This window comes from Mus musculus (genome assembly GCF_000001635.26).
Source record: "Mus musculus strain C57BL/6J unplaced genomic contig, GRCm38.p6 C57BL/6J MSCHRUN_CTG21".
Taxonomy (NCBI): Eukaryota; Metazoa; Chordata; class Mammalia; order Rodentia; family Muridae; genus Mus; species Mus musculus.
In genome coordinates, this window is record NT_166450.1 from 11,485 (window position 1) to 29,468 (window position 17,984).

Here is a 17,984-nt window from a genome sequence, read left to right on the forward strand (position 1 = left end):
AGGGAAATTTTGTTTTAGCTAAACAAACAGTGTTGCAGATCTATCCAGATGTTGTTCTAAATAAAGTTCTAATTCAAAGTTTATAGAAGGGTCAATCAGACTGTAGAACTTATAAAGGCATTACAATCTGGCTTGCCTACTTCATGTAAAGTTATTATAGGTTTAAAGGTTCGTCTTATTTTCCCCTTACATGATAAAGGGTTTGCTTCTAGTGAACTGGTAATCACTGGAAAATTTTGCCTCTAGGTATGGCTAATATAGCTTTACATTATGTAAGAAAACTTTTTATTGTCTCTGCTTCTATACAAGAAGCTAAGAGTTTTAATCTTTCAGTGTATATTGTTTCCTAAGTGGAAAGTATTTTATTAACTAATGCTTCTCAAGGGAAGTTTACCTTAAATCCTTGCTCTCCCCCAAAAGATTCAAAGACAATATCTTTTTATTACTTAGGGTTTTAGTTTACTACAAAAGGTTTTACAAAAAATAAAGCTTTTATTATTGTTATTAAGCATATTCATTGGCAACTAAATATTAGCTGTGCCCAAGACAATTCCTTGGCCAGAAAAAAAAAAAAAAAAAAACCATTGTAAAGTCATTTTTCTCATCCTCCCAGCCGATCGATTGTTGGCCTAACCCAACTAGCTGCTGGCTGCTGTGGGGCGGAGCCTTGAGACACACAGCTTCCCCCTGTTTCAGCACAAATAATCTAGTTGTGTGCTGTAGATGGTGTTTTAAAATGCTGAACAATCAAACCTTAATTTGTATATTAATAGTCAATGCTATATCTCTGAGCTCACAATTGCTTAAGATTGTTCGTCCCTCAGATACTATTAATTCTCAAAGTTACAATTGCTTATGCATATACAACTCATAGGAAAAAATGCTGTCCTTTTAAGAAGGCGGTTTTTAGACATTTATTAAATTGTCCTAATTGCCTGGACATTTTAAAACAATGCAAGGATAAATTTATATCTCAGACAGTCTATAAGTCGTCCATATAAAATAGATTGAATATATAACCTCATTCTTTATATATTCATAACAGTTATGGTTTAAGATAATATTTTAGTATTGTTAAAATTGTGCATGTATAATTCTTTCCTTTTAGTGTCCTCAGTTACTACTTGTTTCCACATAATAGTGTTAATTCTTGAGGACTTTTACTTAATAATTTGCTACAAATGAATGTTCTTATTTCTAGTTAATATACAAATAAATTATGCACATGTGACTCTTAATAACTTTTCAAGCTTTCTAGTTACAACCACTCCCTTAAGAAAAATGATTGAAAGTGCAATTAGTCACTGCCCCTTTACAGCCAAGTATTTAAAATGTTTTGTCAACAAGTTATTAATTTGAAAGATTAGATATTGTGAAACTTTAAAACTTTAGCTTCTTAAAAGACAAAGAAGGGGAAAATTGTATCCCTGTACATACTATTTAGTGCATTCCCATGCACACTATTTAAATCATACCTTTATTTTCAAATTTTGAAATTTAAATGTCAAAGAATTTAATAAATGCTTTATAGTATCTTAAAAGGATCTACTTATTGGCTTATAGATTGATCCTAAACAGCTGCCTTATTAGGGAAGGGAAAAACAGGTTCTCTCCACAGGACGCTGCAAACGCATGATGATTAATTCGTGTGACAAGCTGGCAGGTAAGTTGACTCAGTGCCCTGATTGAAATGACTAAGAAAGTAAATTAGATTCATGTTTTAGATCCATCCTTGCTTACCATTTTTCCAGTTTAGACTAGCTTCAAGCCTTTTAACTTTATGGCAATAGTACATCAGAGACTGTATATTCTGACTTAGTGAGATTAGTCATTTAATAGAGTCATAATGATTTTTCTCTTTTCTTCAGTGTGACCAGTCATTCTAACTCAATCTTAGACTGGTCTAATATTCAGTCCAATATCAGAGAGATTCCTATTGTAGATAACTATATTCTTAATTACCTAGTAAAGTTAATTCAGAGCATATCCCCCACTTCCAGAGAGTCTCTGGCCTTTTTACTATTCTAAAACCAGCCCAGAGACTGAGATTGTGCCTTGCTAATTTACAACTGAATAAAGTACCTGGTCTTCCCCAAAAGAAGCTTTGCATTGCTATTTTCTCATTGTCTAGATCTCATTTTTTTTCAAGCAGGTCAATCAACATCCTCCCGCCAGACTGCAGCGGGCATGCATCCCTGCCCCCAAGAGCTTACAGGTGGCGACTGCTATTTTCATTCAAAAGACATTCCAGCACGTTTTGTGGCTTTAGGTCTGATTTCAGATTTAGGTTTACTATGAGGGCTAAAAAGGCAGATATTTCAAATATTAGAAAAAGAGATTGGTTTTTATTCTGATAGACGGGCTTAGTCCCTTAGCTGGTCTCTGGTTTTCCACCCTTGCTGTTACTACAAAGTCCCCTTAGTTCCTCAGGCTGTGGGAATAACAGAGATGAAGAGGGTGACCTCCAGCTCCTAATTTAGCCACAAATTGTGGTGTTACTAATGACATAATTCTTGTTGAAGCCTTGCTAAATCTGAGGTTGACAATTCTCCTTTAGGAGCTGCACATTACTCAGAACTGTGCATACTGATTCGTGATCACACGAATACAGTATGGGTACCGCTTGGGTGCAGAAATTTACTGCAGGGGAAGGTCCAGCTTGACCATTTCTGGGTTCCCCGTTTGGATAGAGTTTGGTATCTAGTTCCAGTTCCAGCCAAAAATATCTTTCTAAGGCTCTACCTCCCCTCCCCAAAAGATACCAAGAGCCACAAGTGTGGGTCATGACAGCACCCACGGGAGGAATCGGGTCAATTTCCCCCCAAGCAAAGGTTAAAGCCCACTCATCTATGGATGAAAACATCATTTGATCACCTCAGTTAAGTGTGGCCTTATTAAACTTAATTAATGGGGGGGGGGGAGAGGTTGGAGACCATACTGTTAGAAGGGGCAAGCCTTTCACAGCCTCTCACCCTAAAAAGCCAGTTGGCCTTGTACTATGGAGCCAGTCTTAACCCCCTCCTCCCTGTTCCCCCGCCTGTCATCCAAGAATGCATAGAATATCCACGTACTCTCCTTCAGTGTTATTCATAATATAGTGCCTTTCAAATTCATACAGACTACTTAAAATTCAACTAGGAAGTTACCTATTCAGTACTAATTAGCATTATAAAGTCAGAGCCTACAGCTCAAGGCTAGTCTACTAGTTGTTTACTAGGACAGAAAGGACAGTCTTATCCAGATATGGTTTAGCATAAGAAAAGTTAAGAAATCCCATTGAGACAGGTTTCTTCATTAGGACCTAAAATTCAGGCAGAACTATAGAGCATAAATAAATTTTATGCCTCAGCCCAGCCTTTTCTTTTTTATATTAACAACAGGGAGGAGATGTAGCCTCCCCTCCCCAGCCTGAAACCTGTTTGCTCAGGTTTCAGTATTAGAGAGCATCGGGGCAGAGCTTGCCACCCTACCATCCTGCCACTCCCACTGCCTGCCTTCTAGCTGTTCCGGAGCCATCACGTGTTCACCTGCAACCTTACTCCAAGATGATTTGGCGGGAATCGGGCCCCTTCCCCTCCTTCATAACTGTGTCGGAAAATAGTAAAATTGGGCTTTGATCAGAATTCTAACTTAGCTACATCTTTCTCTCACCCGCCTAGCTCCCTCTTCTCTTCCAGGTTTCCAAGATGCCTTTCCAGACTAAAACCCAGACATGTGAGCCACTGGTCAGACACAACAAAGAAGAGACCAGCATCACTGAGGTGACATCTTCTGGGAAGTGTTTTCTGAGAGCACAGAGGCTGTGTTCCAGAGATAGCCAAGGTATCTTGGTACCTCATGCTGCTGTGGGACTTGGTAATGTGTAAGAGTCACCCAGGTGTTACTGGTTTTGAAGGCATGAAGGGGTCACGCAGAGCAGCTGAGGCTGGGCACTGTGAGAGGCCATGGAAGGCCATTGGTGAAGGTGCAGCCTCAGTTGCAATAGATGGCCCAGAACTGAAGGGTTCATGCAAAGGAGTTGAGGCTGGTACCATGAAGAGAGCCTATGAGAGGCTATTGTTGAAGCCAAGTCACAGTGGAAGAAAGCAGCATTTTGGAGATGCCAGTACCATGAGATGACCACCAAGATCAGCAGCAGCAGTGGAGTACAGGCATCTGGAGCCTAGAGGAAAAGCTGTGTGCTATAAAGGGCATGGCTGGAGAAGTGACCCAAGCCCTTGGAGGAGCCCAGAAGATCGTGAGTTGGATCCCAGACATTTGACAGTTGGAGAGTGATTTTTGCTTTTGATTGTGACTGTGCCCTGATATTTTCCCTCTTGAAGGAAGAAACTGTTTTAGTGGAGCACACAGTTAAAGAGACTTTTAATTGTAAAAAGACTTTGGATTTTAAAAGAGATGGATATTTTAAAGAGATTGAAATTTTAAGAATATGTAAAGACTGTGGTACTTTTAAAGTTATTTAGATCTTGGGGATTAATAAGAACTAAGGGGTTGAGGTTTACTAGTGATGTGTTTGTGTGTCAAGTTGACAAGGGGTCAATTGTACTGGCTAGTTTTATGTCAACTTGACACAGCTGGAGTTATCACAGAGAAAGGAGCTTCAGTTGAGGAAATGCCTCCATGAGATCCAACTGTAAGGCATTTTCTCAATTAGTGATCAAAGGGGGAAAGGCCCCCTTGTGGGTGGTGCCATCTCTGGGCTGGTAGTCTTGGTTCTATAAGAGAGCAGGCTGATCAAGCCAGAGGAAGCAAGCCAATAAAGAACATCTCTCCATGGCCTCTGCATCAGCTCTTTCTTTCTGACCTGCTTGAGTTTCAGTCCTGACTTCCTTCAGTGATGAACAGTAGTATGGAAGCGTCAGCCAAATAAACCCTTTCCTCCCCAACTTGCTTCTTGGTCATGTTTTTTTGTGCAGGAATATAAACCCTGGAAATCATGATCAAAATATGCTGCAAAATATCTAATATTCAGGAAAACTTAAAGTATAAATAAATTATTATATAATTACAATTAGAAATTAAAAAGACAATATTAACAATAAAAATGTTAATGCATATAATAAACTGTTATCATGCTGCTCACTATTAGGATTTATTTGAAAAACTGTCAATATTACCACTGAAGAACACACAGTAGGAAAAGTAATTGGTTAGATGAAATAAAATGAAGAGATAGCCAAGTGGTATTAATTGTTGAAGACACAAACTCATTATCATCCGTGTATACCATGTTCAATTGATTCAATAAGTGCAAGATAAAAAAGCCAAAATTATGAACAATTCTTTTAAAAATGTGTACTTTTTTAAAAATCTGGAAGTATACTAACATTGACAGAACAAAATGGAACATGGGATTGTTTTATCTCCAGAAGACAAAAAATTTCCTGTCAAGAAAATTCATATATCTGGCCTGATGTGGTGCCAAATTAGAGTGAAAGTTACAGAGATCAGAAAGGAAGACAATATATATATTCCCTCTGTTATGGTACAAAGTAAATTAGCTCCTCTGCTAAGGGGATGGCCATGTGCTCAGCAAGAGTCTTCTTAGTAGAGATTTCTGGGAAAATACCAGGAAGGCCACACATTAATGAAGAAAAAGTGATTTTAGAGAATTCTTAGCTTGTGTCCTATATGAGTGTAAGGCTCACATCACAATTTCACATCTCTTGACCTTGATAGTGTTCATCTCCTAGAGTTTCTGTGAGATTTAAATAAGTCTGTGGATTCTATAACATGGTTCTTGACATGTGTTTATAATATAAAACAACATAATTAATGGTGGCCTGATATTAAAGGGAAAAAATCAAAATAGAAAAAAAGTTCATTAAGATCAAGGAAAATAGCAAATTCCCAGAAATACCCTGAATAACAATAAAAGCAGATTGCTCCAGGAATGTAAAACATTTCTACTCTTGGTATAATCCAATAAGAGAAAAAATTCAGTTAAATATCAGAGATAAGCAGGTACCATGCTATATGCAGTTTATACTTACTACTGATTTTTATTAAATTTACAATATATCTTTAAAATATTCATCCTGCAAAAATGATGGCATTGAAATTGCTAAGGTAGCAACGAAATTGCAATACTTTGGCTTCTCTCATGTTTACTTATTAAGTTGATTTGGAAAAAGAATAAGAAATTAATAATGATAAAAATGTGGACAAGACAAGGGTGTGTATGGATTCTGTCTCTCCCTCAACTCTAAAACTGTTTTCTTTCCTCTCTCCTTCTTCTTCTCTCTTATTCACTTCCCCCTCCCATTCTCCTAAAGTCTGCTCACTCGTTCTCTCTCTCTTTCCCTCTCTCTCTCTCCTCTCTCTCTCTCTCTCTCTCTCTCTCTCTCTCTCTCTCTCTCTCTCTCTCTCTCTCTACATCTCCCTCCCTGAAGTATGTTTAGTTATGGAAGTAGAGAACGCACTGAATCCTGGATCCACATAAGGAGAGGCTTAGATGAAATGATCTTACCCAGTTTTCCATTGTTGAACAAATAGATAGAGGTATCTTTGGCATTGGCAGCAGAATCTGCAGAAGTAGAACTCAAGAATAAAAATTTGGTCTGAGATATAGACTCTATCTTTAGAAGGGTCTTGTACTCAGCTGAATACACCTTCCACATTCTAAATGCATCTATGCAATTCTGCCATAGGTTCAGTCCATCTGTAATTTTTCTTGTCTCCTTCTACATGATACTGCCATTTCTGGGACATGAAGAGGTTGAGGCTTCTACCATGGGCAATAAGATTGATGGAAAACAAAGACAAGACTCTTTCCCAGACATGAGCACAGAACAATCACAGTCCATGTGTTCCCACTTAGATTAGTACAGCCTAAAGACATTAAGAAATTCATCAGTTAAATACCCAATTCTCTAATCACAAAAGAGAAACAAACACTCTTTATAGCTGACATGTATAGCACTCCATGGAACAAAGCTTAGACCCCTGGATTTGTTGGACTCCTGTTAGCATCCTTATCTCATGATATCCTGCCATGCTGTCCTGATCCTTCACTCCATAGAAGCTTCTGGAACTGTAGTGTGATCATTCTCTGCAGAGGCAGCTGTTCTGTTTTCCACAGACAGTTATGCATTCATTATTTCAACTTATGATAGCTTTATATGACTTAATAACATTGTTTTAAAATTCTGAAAGTGCATTAGTTTTTCAAGGGAGAGAGAGAGAGGCAGCTTCCCATGAGACTCTGTGGGAAGCCACATGTGCCGTTGCAGAGTGGCACTGACTACTGCTGGCCACCAAGCATAAGTTTGGACAAACAACCAATGTGTATATATGCAGTAAAGTTTTTTGCAAAGACACTACCTGGCCTGGGCATGATAATGAGGCTTTGAGAGTATAACCAATCAGATGTGAGACATGCAAATGAGGTATGATAATGAGACTCTGTGAGGTACAGAGAGGGAGTAGCCAATCAGATGAGGAACATGCAAATGAGGCATAGTGCATAACCAATCCGGGTGTGAGACAAGCCTCTCCTAGGCCTATATAAGCAGCACCAGTTCTGGGCTCGGGGTCTTTTCACCTCTGCAATCAAACTCTCCCAATAAACGTGTGCAGAAGGATCCTGTTGCAGGATTCTTGCTGGTCGAGTCCGGCACGCGCAAGAAGTGGTGCCGAAAACCCCGGGACAAGAAACATCTTCAGGCACGAGCGAAGACCCCCTGCTACAGGGAGGATTCAGAACTGCATCGCGGAGAAGGAGCGGTTAATAAAGGTTCCCCGTAAAACAGACTGCTGAGAAGGGATTCAACTGCGTGGATTTCAGAACTCTTCAGCTTGAGGAACGGAGGTACCGTGTAAGTGTAAAGAAATTAATGTAAGTCTCTGAGAGGCATGCTCTCCTACGAAGTAGATCCATTAATTGTCGCTGGGATTGTGCTGCTTGCTTTCTTTCTTGCCTTAATTTTATGCTATTGCCTTAATTGTCACCGCCCTGGGCACAAGTGTATCTGCTGGGAATAATTTCACGTAGATAACGCTTTAGTCCAGGACGATCATGGGTAATGGCCAGTCTACGCCCTTAGTAGGGTCGGTGCAAGCCTTGCTTAAAGAAAGGGGTTTAAAAATTTCGGAAAGCACAGTGACTGGTTTTTTGAGAGAAATAGACAGACTTGCTCCTTGGTTTGCCCCTACTGGGTCGCTGACGCTACCTAGTTGGGAAAAGCTGGGAAAAGATATAGCAAGAGAGGAAGCAGACGGGAAAGTGAAAGCAGGGACAAGGCCATTATGGAAATTAATTAAGGCTTGTATCCAGGACAAGAAATGTGAGCTAGCTGTTAAGGAAGGACAGCGACTTTTACAGGAGCAACAGGAAAGTATGTCAGAAACAGAGAGATATGAAAAAGAAAGCGTGCGCAGAAAGATAAGTAAAGGGAGAGAAATAAAAGGAGAAAAGGAAAAGAAACCAAAATGTAAAGATACAAAAGATAGCATAAAAAATAAAGAACAGAAAATTAAGTCAATTTACCCTCGTCTCGAGGACTTTGAGTTTGTTAGAATTGTCTAGCTCAGAGGATTCGGAACTATCAGCAGGGGAGGAGGAAAATTTGAAGGAGGCTGCTGCGAAGTATGAGGCAGAAAGATCTGGTCCAATAGGGAGGAGTATCAGTGCTCCCCCACCAACCTCTGCCTTATACAGATAAGAAAGCAATTGGCTATGGCCACTCCTTTTGCACTCCTAAAGGGTTGCAAAAAATATGTCAGGCTTTTCCTGTTTTTCAGGATCATGCTCAACAGAGATATTATGAGCCAATATCGCATAAACAAGTGAAAGAGCTAGCAGAGTCAGTAAGGACCTATGGAGTTAATGCCTCATTTACTCAGTCCCAAATTGATAGACTGGCTCACAACGCCATGACTCCTTTTGACTGGATGAGTGTGGTAAAGGCATGTCTTACGATGGGACAGTATCTAGATTGGAAGTCTATATGGCATGATCTGTGTTTGAGTCAGGCCTGTGCTAAAGCTACTGCAGGTCAACAAGCATGGAGCTTTGAAATGCTTACAGGTCAGGGTATATGGGCAAACAATCAATTAGGATACCCAGTGCAGGTCTATGATCAAATTAATCAGGCAGCAGTGAAAGCTTGGAAAGCATTGCCTAATCGAGGAGAAGTATCTGGTAACCTGACAAAAATTATTCAGGGGATTAATGAGCTGTTCTCTGAATTTGTGGCTCGCATGATGGAAGCGGCAGGATGTATATTTGGTGATTCTGAGGCCGCAATGCCATTAATTGAACAATTAGCTTACGAGCAATGTACCAAAGAATGCAGAAATGCTATCACACCATGGAAAGGGAAAGGAATACAAGCATGGATGAAAGCCTGTAGAGAAATAGGAGGACCTCTTTCAAATGCAGGGCTGGCTGCCACAGTCTTGATGGCGCAAACAAAAGAAATAACCTGCTATAATTGTGGACAAACAGGTCATTTGCAAAAGCAGTGTACAAAGGGTAGAAAGAGTAGGTTTGAAAAGACAGAACCAGGTATTTGCCCAAAATGTGGGAAAGGAAGACATTGGGCAAATGAATGTAGATCAGTCAGAGATATAAAAGGAAGGCCAATAACTCAGTTTAAGGTGCAACAGCCAAAAAACGGAGTGAGGGGCCCCCATCCCCAGGGCCCCCAAATGTATGGGGCATTTCAGACCACAGTGTCCATGAGGCCACCCAGAGACCGAGGAGAGCCACTCCGGGTTCAGCAGGATTGGACATCTGTGCCACCTCCAGAGTAATTCTTACACCTCAAATGGGGTGCCAGCCTATTTCATCAGATTTTAGAGGTCCCTTACCAAAGGATACAGTGGGCCTACTGTTGGGTAGGTCCTCTTCTGCTTTGAAAGGATTGGTAATACATCCCGGAGTTATAGACTCAGATTATGAGGGACAAGTTATGATTATGTGTTCTGCACCCCGAGGTATTGTAGCCATTTCTCCTGGAGATCACATTGCTCAATTGCTGATTCTTTCTAGTTTGCATAACATGTTCCCTAGTGGCCAGGACTCGCGAGGAGATAAGGGACTCAGTTCTACAGGAACTAATGTGGCCTACATATCTTTAGATTTGGATAATCGTCCCACTTTACAATTACAAATAGAAGGAAAAACCTTTCAAGGTATAATGGATACAGGAGCAGATAAAAGCATTATATCTAGTAAGTGGTAGCCTGCTTCTTGGCCTGTTAATCAATCGTCACATAGCTTACAAGGATTGGGATATGAGGCTACCCCAACTATAAGTGCAAAATCCTTACAATGGAAAGATAAAGAAGGAAGGACAGGGCTTTTTCAACCTTATGTACTCCCTTTACCTGTAAACTTGTGGGGGAGAGATGTGTTATCAGCTATGAACTTTATACTAACTAATGACTATTCTCAAAAAAGCAAGGAAATGATGAAAGGAATGGGATATATACCTGGACTAGGTCTTGGAAAAAATTTTACAAGGTAGAATTTCACCAGTTAAAGCCACAGTAAAGGCAGACAAGAAAGGGCTGGGTTTTTTCTAGGGGCCACTGAGGAGCCTTTGCCCATTCCGTGGCATACGGAGGACGCGGTGTGGGTGCCTCAGTGGCCTTTACCCTCTGAGAAGTTAAAAGCAGCTAAAGAATTAGTACAAGAACAATTAGACCTGGGACATGTGGAACCCACTCAATCACCCTGGAATACCCCCATTTTTGTTGTAAAGAAAAAGTCAGGTAAATGGAGATTGTTACATGACCTAAGAGCCATTAATGCACAAATGCAAGTTATGGGTCCTGTACAAAAAGGACTCCCCCTACTCTCAGCTCTACCTAAGGATTGGAGAATTATAGTAGTAGATATTAAGGATTGTTTCTTTTCAATTCCATTAAAGAAGAAAGATAAACCTAGATTTGCATTCACCTTGCCTTCTATTAATCATATGGAACCTGATAAAAGGTACCAATAGCGGGTATTACCCCAAGGAATGGCAAATAGCCCTACCATATGTCAGTTATATGTAGAAAAAGCTTTGCAACCGGTTAGGGATGGTTTCCCCTCCTTAAAAATTTGTCATTATATGGACGATATAGTGATTTGTGGACCCGAAGAAGAAAGTATACAGCAAGCTTATGGCTTGCTTAATGAAACTTTAAAAAATAATGGCTTGATTATTGCACCAGAAAAAGTACAGCAGTCTAATGTTAGTCATTTTCTAGGAGCCACTATTACTTTATGATGTGTCACCCCAAAAGATTAGTATAAGAAAAGATCATCTAAAGATTTTTTGATTTTCAAAAATTATTAGGAGATATAAATTGGATTAGACATTATTTAAGGATCCCTACTTCGGAATTAAAATCTTTATTTCAAATTTTAGAAGGAGAATCACATATTACCTCATTGAGACAATTAACACCTGAGGCTTCTGATGTTCTTAGGAAAGTGGAAAAAGCGATCCAAACAGCACAGTTAACTCGTATAAATGAGCAAGAACCTTTGTGCCTATGCATATTACGCACCATCAATCTGCCAGCTGCTGTGTTATGGCAAAATGGTCCTTTAGTATGGATACATCCACATATATCCCCTAATAAGACTATAGAGCATTATCCCACCATGGTAGCAAATATGGCCCACAAAGGGATAAAAACTTCAATTACTCACTATGGAAAAATGCCTGATAGCATAATTGTCCCTTATACTGTCGCACAAACGCAAATATTGTGTGCTACTATAGATGAATGGGCCATTCTTAGATGCAGTTATTCTGGTTTAATTGATAATCATTATCCTAAACATCCGTTATTACATTTTATGTTATTACATCCAGTAATATTTCCAAAGGTAACGGCTAATACCCCTATAAAGGGAGCCATTGATATTTATACAGATGGATCCAAAACAGGAGTTGGAAGTTATGTAATCAATGAAAAGGCTGTAAGGTTGCAATTTACACCAGGAGCCCCTCAATTGGTAGAATGTTTGGTGGTTTTAGAAGTCTTTAAAAGATTTCCTATGCCCATAAATATTATCTCTAATTCTGTTTATGTAGTTAATGCGGTTTTAGCATTAGAGACTGCCGGAAATTTTAAGCAGTCTAGTCCAGTGTCTGAACTTTTGATGAAAATACAAAATTGTATTTTGATGCGTGAGCATCCCTTTTATATTCAACATATTAGAGCACATACATCATTACCTGGACCTTTGGTTAAGGGAAATGCAATTGCTGACTCAGCCACCAGAGACATGGTTTTCCTATTACAAAATTCTATAGAAAGTGTAAAGAAATTTCATCAGCTTTATCATGTCCCTGCTTCTACATTACGACAAAAGTTTAAGCTCACACGAAAAGAAGCCCGAGATATTGTCCTACCGTGTGGTAAATGTGTAGAATTTGTTAATGCACCTTCCGTGGGTGTTAATCCTCGCGGATTGCGATCCCTAGATGTTTGGCAAATGGACGTCACGCATATCCCATCTTTTGGGAAATTACAATATGTACATGTATCCATCGATACCAGTTCTGGTGTCCTACATGCCTCTCCCTTGACAGGGGAAAAAGCAGTTCATGTCATATCTCACTGCTTAGAGGCTTGGGCTGCATGGGGCAAGCCCCTAGTGTTAAAGACAGATAATGGTCCTGCATATACTTCTTCTAAATTTAGCCAATCTTGCAAACAAATGCAAGTAAAACATATTACTGGATTGCCCTATAATCCACAGGGCCAAGGCATAATTGAGAGAGCCCATCGCACTCTGAAACAATATTTGCAAAAACAGAAAGGGGGAATAGAGGCTATGACGCCAAAGATGGCTCTATCCCTTACAATATTTACTCTTAATTTTTTAAAATTAGATGATGCTGGAAGATCACCAGCTGAAAGGCATGGACAATGGTCTCAATCGCCCAATGAAATGGTCAAATGGAAAAATGTCCTTGATAATAAATAGTATGGCCCGGATCCTATCTTAATCAGATCCCGGGGAGCTATTTTTGTTTTTCCACAGGGTGAAGAAAATCCACTTTGGGTCCCAACGCAACTGACAAGGACCGTGAAAGAGCAAGATGAACCCCATGATGATTCTCCTGCTCCTGATGATTGAGACCTTGATAAGTATACCTTTGTGGGCCATAGTAAGATCATGGCCAGTACCTTTACCGGTACATTCCAATTCTTCTACCTTGCCTTTATTTTTTGCAACGGAATGTTATTTGGATGCGCCTTGTGCACGACAAACTCAAGAGCCACAGGTGTATAATAGTACTAGTTTTCATTTGAATTATACACTATGCTTTGTGCATAATGTGGATAAACCTTTTACACCCTGTATATTTTTAAAGAAAAAGATTATCTCTAATTGGGCAGATCCCATTAGCCAAAATAAGGTGAGCTCTGGAGTGTTGTTTAATGCTTTAACGCAAGTTGCTCAAGGAGCGCAATCAGGCTCAGGTGATGTTGAAAATAATATAACTTCACCTATAAACATCACCACTATTATGATAACGTAAAAGGTGACCATTCCCAAAAGATCATGATGGCCTGTTGGCAATGCTACTGCTATATGCAGCATGCCTTGGTGTCATCCGGACCTCGCATTTCCTATAGTTTTTTCACCTTGTCAATCAAAAATTTTTCCTCGGAAGGAAATAGCAAAGGGTTTTGTTTTGTCACCCCCACTAGATTTTGCTGTAATGAACGATAAAGGAGATGCTACAGGGAAAGAAAATATTTGGCCATATTACCAATGGATTTTAAGCAATGAGGCAGGTGCTAGTACCAGTCTGTCAGCCTTTGCATTGCTGACTGGAACCTTTCATGAAATATTGAATGTTTCTGCCACTCTTTCCAATACCTCTACTCATTTAGATAATGTGACAACTAATAGAATTATCAGAAATATGACTACTTCTCCAGTAGAAGTTTGTGTCAATTCTCCATTTTTCTTTATATTGGCTGAATTTCAAAATAATACAGAATGGTTAGATTGTACAAATGTCACTTGTTTTTTGACACAATGCTGGAATGGAACCAAATTCTTAAGCCTTAGTGGTTCATCTACCAATCTTTGTCCCTGTGCCTGTTGAGGCAGATCCAGAGAAGTTCCCAATAATGAGTCTTATTCAGCAAAAGAGAGGTTTTGGAATCACAGCTGCCATTGTTACAGCCATTGTGGTGTCCGCAGCATCAGCAGTTACCGCAGGAACTGCTATGGCCCATTAAATTAATACTGCTGACACCATAAGTCAGATAGCAGAAAAATCATCTGAAGCATTGCTTACCCTGCAAAGGGTGGATTCTCATATCGCCTCAGGGTTAATGTTAGTGAATCAGAGAGTGGATATGTTACAACATGATATGGAACAGATGATGGATGTCATACAAATGAGTTGTGTGGCATCCACATCACATGTATGCAATACTCCCAATAGGTACATTAATAATTCTTTTATTAAAAGTACAGACCTATCGAATTACCTGAAGGGGAACTGGTCGCAGGAGCTGGAGAGGTTGCAGACGAGGCTGCAGATACAGATCCTGAACCTTAATGGGACCAGAGTGGAACCAGTGACCCTCGGAGACTTTACCTCTTGGCTTACCTCTGCTTTTTCTTACTTTAAGGAATGGGTGGAAGTGATTTTGTTTGGTGCTGCCATATGCTGTGGACTGGTGTTCATGCTCTGGTTGGTATGCAAATTCAGAACCCAACAAAAACGTGACAAGGTGATTATAACTCAGGCACTTTTAGCTATTGAAAATGGCTCCTCCCCTGAAATTTGGTTATCCATGCTCAAGAATTAGTTGGCATCTGAGTTCTCTACTCTTGCACTCCACGGCACTGAGATGAGAGAGATTCAACCATCATTGATCAACCCTTGCACATCACTGAGGTTTCCTCATTGCAAGTGATAGAGTGATCATGATTTCACCACTAATTCATTTTTTGGCTGGCCTCTTTTGCAGAGTTCGCCCTAGGTCATTTAGCAGTTATTGTCACACAGCACTGCAGTATCCAGAGACGGGCAACTTTCCTCGTGCACAGTCCAACCTAAGACATGGGGCCCGGTGGGCGATAGGGTTACCCTATGATGAGTAAGGCTGTGACATTAGAGGAACAACCTAAAACAGGAGCCACGGCGGATGGGCATAATTGCACAGGCCTAGTCCAGCCTCTTTTTATTAAACAAACAGGGGGAGATGTGGGAAGCCACAAGTGCTGTTGCAGAGTGGCACTGACTACTGCTGGCCACCACGCATAAGTTTGGACAAACAACCAATGTGTCATATATGCAGTAAAGTTTTTTGCAAAGACACTGCCTGGCCCGGGCATGATAATGAGGCTTTGGGAGTATAACCAATCAGATGTGAGACATGCAAATGAGGTATGATAATGAGGCTCTGTGAGGTACAGAGAGGGAGTAGCCAATCAGATGAGGAACATGCAAATGAGGCTTAGTGCATAACCAATCCGGGTGTGAGACACGCCTCTCCTAGGCCTATATAAGCAGCACCAGTTCTAGGCTCGGGGTCTTTTCGCCTCTGCAATCAAGCTCTCCCAATAAACTTGTGCAGAAGGATCCTGTTGCAGTGTCGTTCTTGCTGGTCGAGTCTGGCGCGCGCAAGAAGACTCGGTGGAGCAACAGCGTCCGCGGCCATCTAGCAGCCTGTGAGAGGAGGCATGGAGGACTAGCAGGGCCAGGAGCATGGCGGCGGGGCGCAGCAGAAGACTCCGAGGAGTCCCAGCCGCTGAGCATGGAGGAAAAGCAGGGATGCAGATGTGATGGCAAAGAGACAGACGGATCGAAGTTCATTTCCTCCAATGGCAGTGACTTCAGTGACCCGGTTTACAAAGAGATCGCTATGACAAATGGTTGTATCAACCAAATGAGTAAGGAGGAACTCAGAGCTAAACTTTCAGAATTTAAGCTTGAAACAAGAGGAGTCAAGGATGTTCTAAAGAAGAGACTGAAAAACTATTACAGGAAGCAGAAGTTGATGCTGAAAGAGAGCTCTGCTGTGGACAGTTACTATGACTACATTTGTATTATTGACTTTGAGGCACTTTGTAAAGAGGGGAACCCAGCTGAGTTTCTACATGAAATCATTGAGTTTCCTGTTGTTCTGTTGAATACACACACCTTAGAAATTGAAGATACATTTCAGCAGTATGTGAGGCCAGAGGTCAATGCTCAGTTTTCAGAGTTCTGCATCGGTCTTACTGGAATCACTTAGGATCAGGTAGACAGAGCCGATGCTTTCCCTCAGGTCCTGAAAAAAGTGATTGAGTGGATGAAGTCAAAGGAGTTGGGAACTAAGTACAAGTACTGCATACTAACTGATGGATCCTGGGATATGAGTAAATTCTTAAACATCCAGTGCCAGCTCAGCAGACTCAAATACTCTTCCTTTGCTAAAAAGTGGATCAATATTCGAAAGTCATACAGAAACTTTTCTAAGGTTCCCAGAAGCCAGACCAAACTAACAATAATGCTTGAAAAATTAGGAATTGTGGGGAGTGGGGTGTGGCGGCAGTCCCAAAGGCGCCAGGGACTGCAGCTAAGTCATATGACTTGCACCTGACTTCCTCATATAAGACACAAACATCTTGAGTGCTGCGCAGGTGTACCAGGATACAGGTGAATCCAATTTGGTGGAGATTTGCCCCTGCTGCCCTGATTAGCTGAAGCCTCGTGACTGGCGAGGGGGCGTGGCCTGCGGTGCGTGGATGAGAGAGAGAGTATAAAAGGAGTGAGAGGCCCAGGGTTCGGGGGAGATATAAACAAGAAGAATCAGGACTGAATAAACTGCTGTTAGAAGGACTGGTGGTCGCGTTGTTCTTGCTGGTCGAGAGCGGGCGCGACAAGGAATGAATTATGATGGACGGCCTCACAGCGGTCTTGATGACTCTAAGAACATTGCTAGAATAGCAGTTCAGATGCTTCAGGATCAATAAAAAAAATACTTGGAGGACAGCTGATGAGTGTGTCGTCATCCTTACCAGTAGAGGGCGCTCCAGCTCCACAGATGCCACATAGAAGAGAGTGACTACAGTTTGATCAGTTGCTACAAAAGTAGCAGGCGAATGAATCTGAGCTAATGCAACCTTCAAGCACCTTAAACATTTAAGAACTTATTACAATTACAGATAGATGGGTATGTATGCAGACATTTTGTGGGAGGACACACCAAATTCTTTGTCACCAGCACTTTTGCTATGAGCAGTATTTGTTACACACAGTAACCAGTCCCTGCTCAGAACTAAATTTTATAATGTAAGGTGTCCAAGATGTGTTCCTTTGCTTTTAAGATGGAAGTTTTATCAGTACATTCTTTAAATGTCATGTCTTATTGATACTGAAATTTAAAATGAATTTATACATTAACACAATTAAATTAAATACATTTTTTGAAAATGTGGAAAGGATTGAAAGGAGCTCATGAGTTTTGTGGAAGGGTTGAGGGACACTAAGAGGATAGCAACTCCACAGGAATATCAACAAAGTCAACTAACCTGGACCCTTGAGTGCTCCCAGTGACTGAACCACCAACTAAAGAGCAAGCATGGGCTGAACCTAATACCCTCCTCCAGCACATGTAGCAGATATGTGTGGGGAATTGGGCTATGAATAGACAGGCGAGTCTCCAGTTGAGCTGAGGTCTGAACCTGGGAATGGTGATAATTCACCTACATGACATGGTAGGTGTTCCCTCACGCTCCTGGAAATCTGGCTCCTGCCTATGTTACCTCCCCAAACAGCCCCCACAAGAGAAGCATGGCTAGAAGTCATGTAGGCAGTGTCCCAAGCTTCTGATCTTCAGGCTAAACTCCTCCCAGTTACCTAGCAACAGAAAAGATAGCAGCTCACTTTAAATGGGGCCTTTGGCCCCGTCCTTGCTCTCTCATTCCTTTGTTCTCTTACCTCTCACTTTTCTCACTCCTCTCTCATCTTTGTTTGTCTTCACCTTTCTCCTCTCCTCTCCTCCCCTCCCCTCCCATC

At 40.9% G+C, this 17,984-nt stretch overlaps 1 pseudogene; it reads left to right on the top strand.

Moving 5' to 3' along the window:
* The first annotated feature begins 15,664 nt into the window (after positions 1 to 15,664).
* Positions 15,665 to 17,031, top strand: LOC434608 (annotated as a pseudogene).
* Positions 17,032 to 17,984: the final 953 nt, after the last annotated feature.